The sequence below is a fragment of the Notothenia rossii genome, assembly GCF_949606895.1.
Source record: "Notothenia rossii genome assembly, chromosome: 8".
Lineage (NCBI taxonomy): Eukaryota > Metazoa > Chordata > Actinopteri > Perciformes > Nototheniidae > Notothenia > Notothenia rossii.
The window spans coordinates 30,941,451-30,952,230 of NC_136906.1; positions in this window are offsets into that span (position 1 = coordinate 30,941,451).

The following is a 10,780-nucleotide window of genomic DNA, read 5'->3' on the forward strand; positions in this document are numbered from 1 at the left end:
CTGTCATTGCAAGTGACCCTCAGTTAGTTGACTTTTATGTTCAACTGCTAAATTCATTACTGATAAAAAAGGGCTTCTACTGTACCTAATTACCTTAACACTAGAACCGCCAAAGGTTTTTGTATAGGCCTACCTAAACCCGTCAAATCCCGCTATTAGAATGCACATTTTAACAACATAGGGTGCTACATAACACACCTTCAGGAAAAGTCACGGACTGGGAGACTATTTTATTGAAAAAAAGTTACATCGCACACACACAACACACATCACACAAATTGACCCGATTTGCGGTTCTAGTGTTAAATAAACTCACTAATGAATGAAACCAGTTCAATACGCTCTTCTTATCATTCTTTTTGAGCGCAGAAATAGTCTTAAAATCAGATCTGTTTTTTAAATGAAATCTGACGGCAGGAAGTTAGCTCTGATCACCTACGATAAATGCGCCACACCTAATCTGGCCATTCAGCCACAGAGCTCCCTCTATACAAATCAAACTGTAGACGGTGTGAAAGCACCTATTGTTTTAAATAATGGTCGGAATGTGATCTGTGAGCCTTCTGAATTACCGTGGGACAGCACATTCTAAACTAAAATGTTCAATCAATAAAGTAACATCTTATCTTATCTTAATAATATCTTCATATTAATAATAATAATACATCATACAGTATGTGTCCGAAAGGGAGCAGGAGGAAGCAAACACAAAAATATACAAAAAATATACTGCATATTAAAGCAAACAATTGTAAAGGTAAAAATATGAGCATAACAAATAAAGAAGTGTAATGTAAACATTTACATTATAATTATGATTATTTAATATATAAAGACTATATATTATTGAATTACAAGATTAGATATACTTTAGTTGATCTAAAATATTGATGTGTTCAAATGCTCTTCAAAACACAACTGAAAGTCCATGAAACTTGTCTTTCTGTATTTGTGAACGAAGCGCCATCTCCTGGTTAAAACCTGAAATTGAAAATCTGGCAACGCCCTCTTGGAAAATAGTGGGAGGGCTTAACATTCCTCTATACTGGTTTTAGGCAGGTCGTAGGCAGGAAGCTGTAAACTGGAGTCTGAAACTCGGTGCTACATCTGTAATTTCAGTAACACTTTATTTTGAGGGTCACTTGTAGATTATCTACAATCTCTCAACAAACTCAGTAGCATGTCAATAAAACATATGTTAGTTATATTAGGTTAACCATCTACAGATCAGTAGACCATCAGTAACAGAGCTGTAAGACTCTGGATGGCAATATCTGTTGAGATTATTAATGCATATCAATTGTGCACCAATGCCTTAGCCTTTCCCTATGCAATACTTTAGATTACATCTGGTTCTTATTGTTTCAAAGGCATGGCCAAAGGTTTGCCTTCTGGACTCTGGAGGCCAGAAGCTTGCTCGAGGGAACCCTTCAGCCAGTGTTCAGAGTGCCACGACAGAGTGCCAGAATGGATATCTCTCAGGAGAAGGTGGCCATTGGCATATTGCAGGCATGTATTTACAATTGCTTTAGTTTTGACAGTAGAGACAATAACAATAGAGACCTACAATAATATTTAGCTTGACAGGATTTCTTATTAAGTCGTGTTTTATATCTACAGCTGCCTGAAGGCATAATCCGGAGGATCCTTGGGTTTGTCATTCTTGAGGATGGTGATCCTGCAATCTGCACGCTAGCCCTTACCTGCAAGAACTTCAACTACATCGTGAGCCAGTGGTCATTCCAAAAGGAAACCCACTTCAACTGGCTTGACAGTCAGTTTATTAAGTGTCTTCATTTCTGCCTTCTCCTACTGACCTGACCCATGGTTTGAGGGAGAAGCCTCCGGCGCTCAGGATCTCTTCTACCCCCTCTGTGATTTCTTCCAGTCTCTTTTGGTCATTGTGGGATCCTAGTATTATGAGTTTGGTTGAACTAAAAAAGTTGATTGACTAAGAGTAAGGTCAACTAAATTAACGTTTTGTTCTTTTTCTGTCTGAATTGTAATTGTCTTATGACATTTTACTTCAGGTGTCGTCAACTGGAATCTATTAACAGAGGGACACAAAAGGGAATTTAAGGCCTACCAAATTTCCAGGTGCTTTCACTGTGACGACCATTATAAGGACGTCGGCACAGGCTACCAGGGAAGTGGACGGACGGAGAGGAATCTTGCAGGGTTTTTACTCCGAAGAGGGCTTCCCGGGGTACTGCAGCTGGAGCTGTTGTCTGGTGGCTGAGGGAGCAACTGACCGCGCCTCACCCCAGTTAAGAATCCTCATTGTGGAAATTGTGCCCAATGAATACAATTTGATTCTGCAATGAAATGCCTCTTGGTCAAACTGCATGTTTATCTTTGGCAGCCAGGTGCATAAACACACTAACACTTGTTTTTGTTTTTGAGTAATCAAGCACCTCTTCGGAGACACATTTGATTTGATCTATTTCGAACGTGTAATACAATTAAAAATAATAAATATACATTTAAATGAAATTAAACAAGATAAATATGACACTGTAGAAAACATAAGTAATCAAATTGATGAACTAAATATTATTGACTTAAAATTGATATATAAACAAATGATCTACCCAATTACACATCCGTAAAAAGGCGTGGGAAGAAGTTTACCACCCCTTCTCCCAAAAACTAAATTAACATTTTATATTTTCTTTTACCAAAATATACATCTAAATGTATGTCTACATACAATATACATTTACAATTATGAATAGATCATATCATTCTTACTACTATATATACTGTATATATATATATATATATACATTATACTCAATACTAATATTCCAAGTTCCAGGGGCGTGGGTTTGGATGGAAAAATAAGGACATACGGCATGCATGAGTTAGAGTTTTCACCATCAAATCCATTCAGTACTGTTCCCCCATGGCTTTTCCCAATGGTAAATATAGACATGATTATTGTAGAAAAGAAAAGAGAGTGGCAAATAAATGAAGTAGGATTCAAAACAAGTATGTACCTCAGGAATAATTATCACAACTACCTCAAGATATACACAGATGGTTCTAAGAACAAGGAAGAGTGTGTCGGAATTGGTATATGTATCCCAGAATTTAAAATATCGATCGATCGAAGAGCGTCAGATCAATTATCAGTGTACACAGCAGAAATGCTGGCAGTAATAATAGGATTACAGTGGGTGGAAGAGGTCAGACCAGATATGGTGGTTATATGCACAGATTCATTATCCATTTTAAGAAGCATAAAGTCAACGTCAACTGCCAGAGAAGACATTCTCATATAAATTAATCATAGCCTGTTAAGACTTCACAGAGGCGGTATAGATCTTCAGTTCTGCTGGGTGCCTGCATGAGGGGGTGAAAGGGAACAAGTGTGCATGAGGGGGTGAAAGGAAACGAGTGTGCATGAGGGGATCAAAGGGAACAAGTGCGCATGAGGGGGTGAAAGGGAACGAGTGTGCATGAGGGGGTGAAAGGGAACGAGTGTGCATGAGGGGGTGAAAGGGAACGAGTGTGCTGATAAATTAGCAAAAAGTGCATTACAAAAGGAAATAACATTACCAGTTCAACTTGGAGAAGGAGAAGGAAAAGCAGTAATTAAGAAGAAAGGGATGGACATCTGGCAGGAAAGGTGGGAGAAAGACCAGAAAGGCAAATAGTATCATAGCGTTGAAAAGACAATCACAATCAATATTTATAAAGAAAGAAACATAAGGGAGGAAATCATGATAGCTAGACTCAGACTAAATCACACAGCATTGAATGGTGCTCTGTATGTCATGGGGGAAAGTAACAGTGACAAGTGTGGGAACTGTGGAGGTAAGGGAAATGTGGAACATGTTTTATTAAATTGTGTCACCTATAAAGCTGAAGAGAACAACTAAAGGATAAAGTGATAGAGGCAGAGAGGGAGTGTGGTTGGTATTCTGGGAACAGAAGGAGAAGAAGTGAGAGCAACCAGAAATGCACTGTTTACCTTTCTGAGTGAAACTGGGATAGGTAAAATAATCTAAAAGTAGGTTAGAATAAATTATGGATGATTGTTTTGTTTTGTTTTATTTATTTTATGGTTTCTTATTTTAGTTTTCGTTATTTTCTTTATTAGAGATGGAACGACATGGTGATACACACTCATGTACAGTAGGTGGCGGTATGCAACTAAAAGCTGTTTGCGATCTGCCATTAAAAAAGAGAAGAAGGATCTATTAACTGCGGTCCAGAAACTGCAGTCTGCGACGCTACAGCTTCATACTATTGCTCCAGAACTTCCAGCGCAGTGCCTCCCCAGATCTGGCGCCCTAGGCGAACATCTTTAAAGCCAGTGCTACGGGCCGGCCCTGCAAACACTGATGGTTTATTTGGAGCTTCGGCCGGAGAATTCACAAGACATATCGTGTGCCACGAGTTGACACAGCGAATGCAAAACCAATTCTGAAGATTTCTAATAGGATAATCAACATGCTGCATAACAAGATAAAACAGGCAAAGCACTATAACACCTCTATCAGCTGACGCCAACAGGCAGGAACAGGGAGACAAAACACTGAGACCACAGCACCCAATGCAAGTGTCTGAACTCAGTGAGGGCATTACAATCTGATAGACTGGGTCAAAGTTATATGGCCCTAGGAAGATATTTCCCCAATATATCCCAGTAGGAAAACACACTGCTCCTCAAAGTATTGTACCAACATATTTACAGTAAAATGTACTGAGTTACAGTACAAAGCTTCTTCCTGAAGCTTGCTGATGAAAGAGCAATGATCTTTAACTTCTACAGCAGCAGAGCCAAAGACAGACTGACTTTTCCCTTTTCATGAATTTCCCAATACTTGCTTTTATTTTTTTGATGCATCAATTTATTAAACAAAATGCCTTGTATTAGAAAAATGTGTAAAGAAGGAATGGTGTAAGACTACAAATTGCTAAAACATTTCTTTGTATTTACGCTTTAGATATTGAAGTACTTAAATTAAAATAATCCACCACATGATTGTTCAACACTATTTGTTGAAAAGATTTTAGCTTTTCAATTTAATTTAATTGAGCTGCTTTAGTTAGACTTTTGTAATGCATGCTAAAACATTTCTGACAGATTTCACAAACAGAAAAAAAGATGTTCTCATGTCTTTAACTGCTATTCAAGGTGATACCTGAATAATTTAAAAAGACAGGTAGAAAACAGAGTAGGTTTAATGCTAATATAAGCTATCAACTGAAAATGTTTCAATTTTTTCTTTCTTAATCTTTAAAAGAAACAACACAAGAATACAGCAGAGTGCAGTGTTGCACAGCAATGTTTGTTGGGGCTAAATAATCAGTAGGAAAGCACAAAGAAATATTTAGTCCCAGACATGTAGCATTTTTAAACAGACAAACTGTGCCCACACTGCAACACACAGCTATAACGGCCCTCCACACGGTAGCGTTGAGTGCTTCAACGGAGATGCTTCCCATTCACTTTGAATGGGGTGACGTCACGCTTTGCCGAACTGCATTGTGGTTCCATCGCGTCCCTTTGCCTCCGTTGCTCGCTTCGAAAGTTGAGAAAAGTAGAAACTTTCAAAAAAGTTTAAACTTTTCAAGCGTCGACGGAAGCGCCAGCCAATCAAATCATATGCCAGTACAAGCTCTAGCCAATCAAACCGCGTGCTTGTGTGTCCGGGGCAGGAGATTAATGTGATTGGTTGTTGGTCGCACGCCAGACACGCCCACCGGCAAGCTTCAACGCACTCTGCCGTGTGGACGTACCGTAACATTACACTCACAACATAAACAGTTCATTAAAGGATTTCTATTTCCACTGGATGGCGCTCTGAGGCTCACCTTTTGAGAATAAGTGGCTTAAAATAAGGATACCTAAAATACATTTATCAGGGGTGTCAGACTATTTCATCTTGTGCCACATCGGCAATACAAACTTAACACAAAAAGTAAGGCGATTTGTGTTTGGTACTTTGGACCTTATACTGTTGGAAAGCCTGTTCATTTACCTTTCAAATGGTGCCACATTTGGAACATGCATTTGTGGGATGAGAAGCAGAGCTGAGTCTGTGGGGTGCGCCCATGAAAAATGTGACAGAACTCTGCCAATGCCAAACAGTTTTTTTTGTCTGTTGACTCTTGTTTGGTGTTGTTTGGTGGATTGGATAATTAAAGTCTGATGAATAAAGAAATATTGGCAACAATTAATTTATGAACAATGTATTCATTTAACAAGCAGCCTCAGTAGCGTGTTGAAGAACCAAACACAGCCACAACAGCCTCTCCTCCTAATGCTGTCACCAACTGCTGTGGGATGGCATCCCATTCTTCAACCAGCATTTGTCCCAGGTCAGCCAACGTGGTTGTGTTGGTAACTCCGGCACGGACAACAGGGCCAAGTTGATCCCACAAGTGTTCAATGGGGTTGAGGTCAGGACTGCAGGCAGGCCATTCCATCCTCTCCACTCCCAAACTTTGGAAGAAGTCTCTGATAATCCTCGCTCTGGGAGCATTGTCATCTTGGAGGATGGAGTTTGGTCCCAGACTGTTGAGATATGGGATTGCCACTGGTTGCATAATTTCAGTGAAGGGTAGTCATGGCAGGCTCCTGGCAGCCGTACGAGACCAGAGATTGGCTGCTGTGTGGCTTTGGCAGAGGAGATTTGTCAACACAAATGCGTGTTCCTCACAAATGTGGCTTAATTTGAAAGGTAAATATACAGGCTTTACTTTTTGTGTTAAGTTTAGTTACCCTCAAGGGCCGGTTGAAACTGTGAGACCATATACATTAATCGCTATCATGTCACATAATAGCCTATGCATTGGAATATTATTAGTTTTAGTAATACCTTAATAAATAACTACATCTGAAAGCATAAATCTAGGGAAATTCCTTGCAAGCTGTGTACAACTATTGTATAATTTGCTTTAAAAATGATTTTGGTAACAATAACACATGGCTGTGCATTGTGCATGTACGTGGACACACACATACTTTGTGGGCACACACACTGACTTTTCTGTGTTTGCATAAAATAAACCCATTAATGTATTAGATTATAGCTCATTACTCATCCATCAAAGATAAAAAAAACTCAGTCTATTATCTGAATGTGGCTATTTGATATTCTGAAAGCTTGTTTTAAATTGAGATCGGAGAAAGACCCACTGGCCTGGAACATGCCATGTAACTATATCAGCACTGATTTCAGCCTGTCACTCATTATTTCAACAAGGAATCGAGATGGGGAGCGGCCTTGAGGAGGAACATGAGAGCAGACCGAGATCGCTGAAGTTGTCATGTCTCTTGAATAAGCAAATAAAAGGTTCATATTGTGAAAGCTTATAATCAACACACGCTTTTGAAACAAATCCGTGTTTGTTGCCATATCTGACTGATTTTTATGAAGCGGGTCACATTCTGATGAGAATGCAGGCTGCCTTTAACTCTTGGGCTATTTGGACGGCTAAAGCTAGCATACTTGGCTCCGTTTTTGGTGTTGAAATGTTGTTGTTAATTGTATTCCTTACTGTCACTGCCTCGTACTGGAGCTAATGAAACATGCCGGCTCGTCTCCATTAAGCACAAACTTGTTTTTACGTTCTCATCTCTCATAAAATTGTCTTAGCTTTGGCATCAATTTTGGTTACTAATTCCCTATTACTTAGCTAGAGTGATGCTGCTGGAAACAATTGATATAGAGACGCTTAGGGGCGCATTAAACAAAAATGAGATGAATTGTAGGACATGTAATTTCTTGATAACATCTTTAAAGTGGCAGATGTAAAATTAAATATATTCTTTACAAGCTCTCCTGGCCCACATAAAACTAGGTAGTGAAGGATTAAGTTGAATTATTTGAAGTATTAAAGTAACGTGTTATGGCAGGAAAGTTAAATCTGGTATATTCATTTGAATGTCACCTTATATATATTCATGTGTGTTAAATTTGAAGGGACAAAGTATATTTTCCCTCCCCAATATATTGAGGTGAAGTCTTTGTGTTTAGAGAGGGATGCAAGCAGGGGACATCCTAATTTGGGGATAGCTCCAAAACTCTGGAATGTTTCCCTTATAAAAGAAGGGGGTGCGTTACACATGCTTAGGGCAAATGTGTGTGTTTTCATTGCAGTAAATATATGTGCTGCATGATTACTGTTCAACTATAGGCCTACCTCTGTTTTTATTCTTTCATGTGTGGGTACTAAATGGCTACAAACATTGTGGAGAAATTAGCTTAAACATGTTTTATTACTCTATATGAAATGGAAGCAGCTTTTATGATAGGGACGAGAGAGCTGGGGGAGGGGACATTCTTCTTAAGATTTTCAGCATGTCAATTATCAGGGAAATCTACTTGTTTTCAATAGATGTGTGTGGTTAGTTACTTTGTATTAATAATAACAGTATGTGTAAAGGAAGCTGGAAATATACAATGTGAAACCTTTTATTTGAAGTAAAGATGTGAACAATAGCTCAAATGGCGGGAGGGGCTGTAGGACAAATGAGTGTGTTCTCTATATTGGGCCTGTGTGAAGTTTGACTATTTGAAAAGCATCTCTAATACTGCTTAAGAGCATAGGTAATGTGTTCCTCGTTATTATTGATATGAAAGTGATTTACATGTATTACGTATATTTAGCCAACTATAACAACTATATCTTAAAACATACTTTTAACTTGTGTGTGGTAGCCTGAGGCGGGAAGATGGACTCAGGGACAAAGGGCCATAAAGGGGATGTGTGTGTGCTGGCTGCAAGATGTGAAATAAGATAAGGAAACTTGTTGTTTAGAGCAGGTTCGTACCAGACACCAAAAGGTGTCTGGTCTTCGTCAAACTGAAAGAGACTTTTTGTTTCCGGGTTTCTTCTGCTGTGTCGCACTGATTGGGTGCGACAGGCCATGTGTTGGTCTTTCCCAATAAGATGACCTCTGGGGGAAAGCACGCACACACCTCCTTCTGTGTTTTTAGTATGAAAGCCTATGTTTTCCTTTGGTTCGTGCTCTTGTTTTTGACTGGCCGTTCCTGAGACCTGTCTCACACGTGGTAGAACCTGAGCCCGGAGTACTCTGCAGAGTGCTTCGTGATTCCTTTGTATTTGTATTGTTACCTTGTATCATTAAAACAAGATTATTGTTTCATTTGCATTCTGGTGTTTCTTAATCCCTTCCTTTTTACGAATTTACCCAGCTTACCAAACGACACGCGGAGACGAGGTTGGTTTTAAACATCCTCCAAATCTCCAACAGTAGCGGGATGGTATTGGCCAGCCTTAGCTTTGACATCCCTTATATATAATGCCTGGTATTTGTAGGTCACTGGGTCCAGTGCTGTTATACAACCAGATGCTTTCCACTTGGTGAGTGTGTGTGTGTGTGTGTGTGTGTGTGTGTGTGTGTGTGTGTGTGTGTGTGTGTGTGTGTGTGTGTGTGTGTGTGTGTGTGTGTGTGTGTGTGTGTGTGTGTGTGTGTGTGTGTGAATGAATGAACATGTCCATTATAATCACAGGTATTTCCAAAAGAGCCTGTTGGAACAGAGCCTGTGAAGTATGGAAGGAGGTAAAACATAAAACAAACAGAGAAAGTGCTCCTTGTGTCACACACATTCACACAATCCCAAAAAAGTATTAAGTGACAACGCCTAGACCTGGACGTGGATCAAACACAATATGAAGCACTTGAAACTCATTAACCTGTCATTTATCCAAATGATCCATTCTGTGAGAATATCACAAGCGGTTAAATCAGTTGAGTGGCCTTTTATTATAGAAACCTTCTGAGCAGGGTTACAAGTCTTATAACGTGTGCTTATATTTGAGATTCACTGAAATGTGGTTAAGAATGTATATATTTTGATGCCAAATAATAAAAAGAGCATTATCTTTCGGATAAATTACTTATTTTAAGAATGAGGAATAAAGCTGTAATTATGCCAATGCTTATCATAATTACGTTTTATTCCTTTAAAGATAAGATACGTTAATTTTGTTAGACTTATCTGCTCAAATTTACATTTGAGCATATAAAGTACAATAAATAATACTAAGCAGTCAGTAGATCTAGTTAAGTCCCATGTGTCACTTACCTATTATATAAACTTTCTATTCATGGTTACTTTAAAAGAGTTATGCAATGATTAGAAATTAAATGTCAGTAACCTCTATGAATGATTTTGAAGTTACTTTTTTTTATCATTTTCATTACTATTTGATAACCTCTGTTCAAAATATGCAAATAAAGACAAGAGAAAAATAATGTTGTGTGAGTAGTAAAGTTGCAAAAAAGAAGTTGAAGAGGAAAAACGTTCCCATCTTCATTGTTGTTTGAGATGAACTAGAATCTTTTTGAGTCTGGTGCAGCTGAAGTGGTTGGGAAGGCCCTTGGAGGACATATTATGTTGAAGAATGAAAAAACACAAACTTTAAAGTAAGAATTACACTGAACACTTCAGGTTGCAAATCCAAAGCTCATACAACTTAGTACACCATTTTATTTTTACTTTTGATGTGGTTACTAGGGGTGTAACGGTATACGTACCCGTACCGAAATTACACGTGTGTACCGAAGTGTACCGAACGAATATAACTTTAAACGTAAAAAAGTTGAGAACGTGAACAACTTCTTGGAAGTAATCTCAGGTGCTGCGTCGCAGCATTCAGAGTGATTTGCTCACATTGGGTTCAACGCGTCATAGAGCGAAAAACTCATTTCATTGGACGAGAGGCATACTATGAGAGCTGGTCAAAGGGATGCGTTCATATTTAGTCAGTAATTTGAGGAACTGTCGAAATGGTG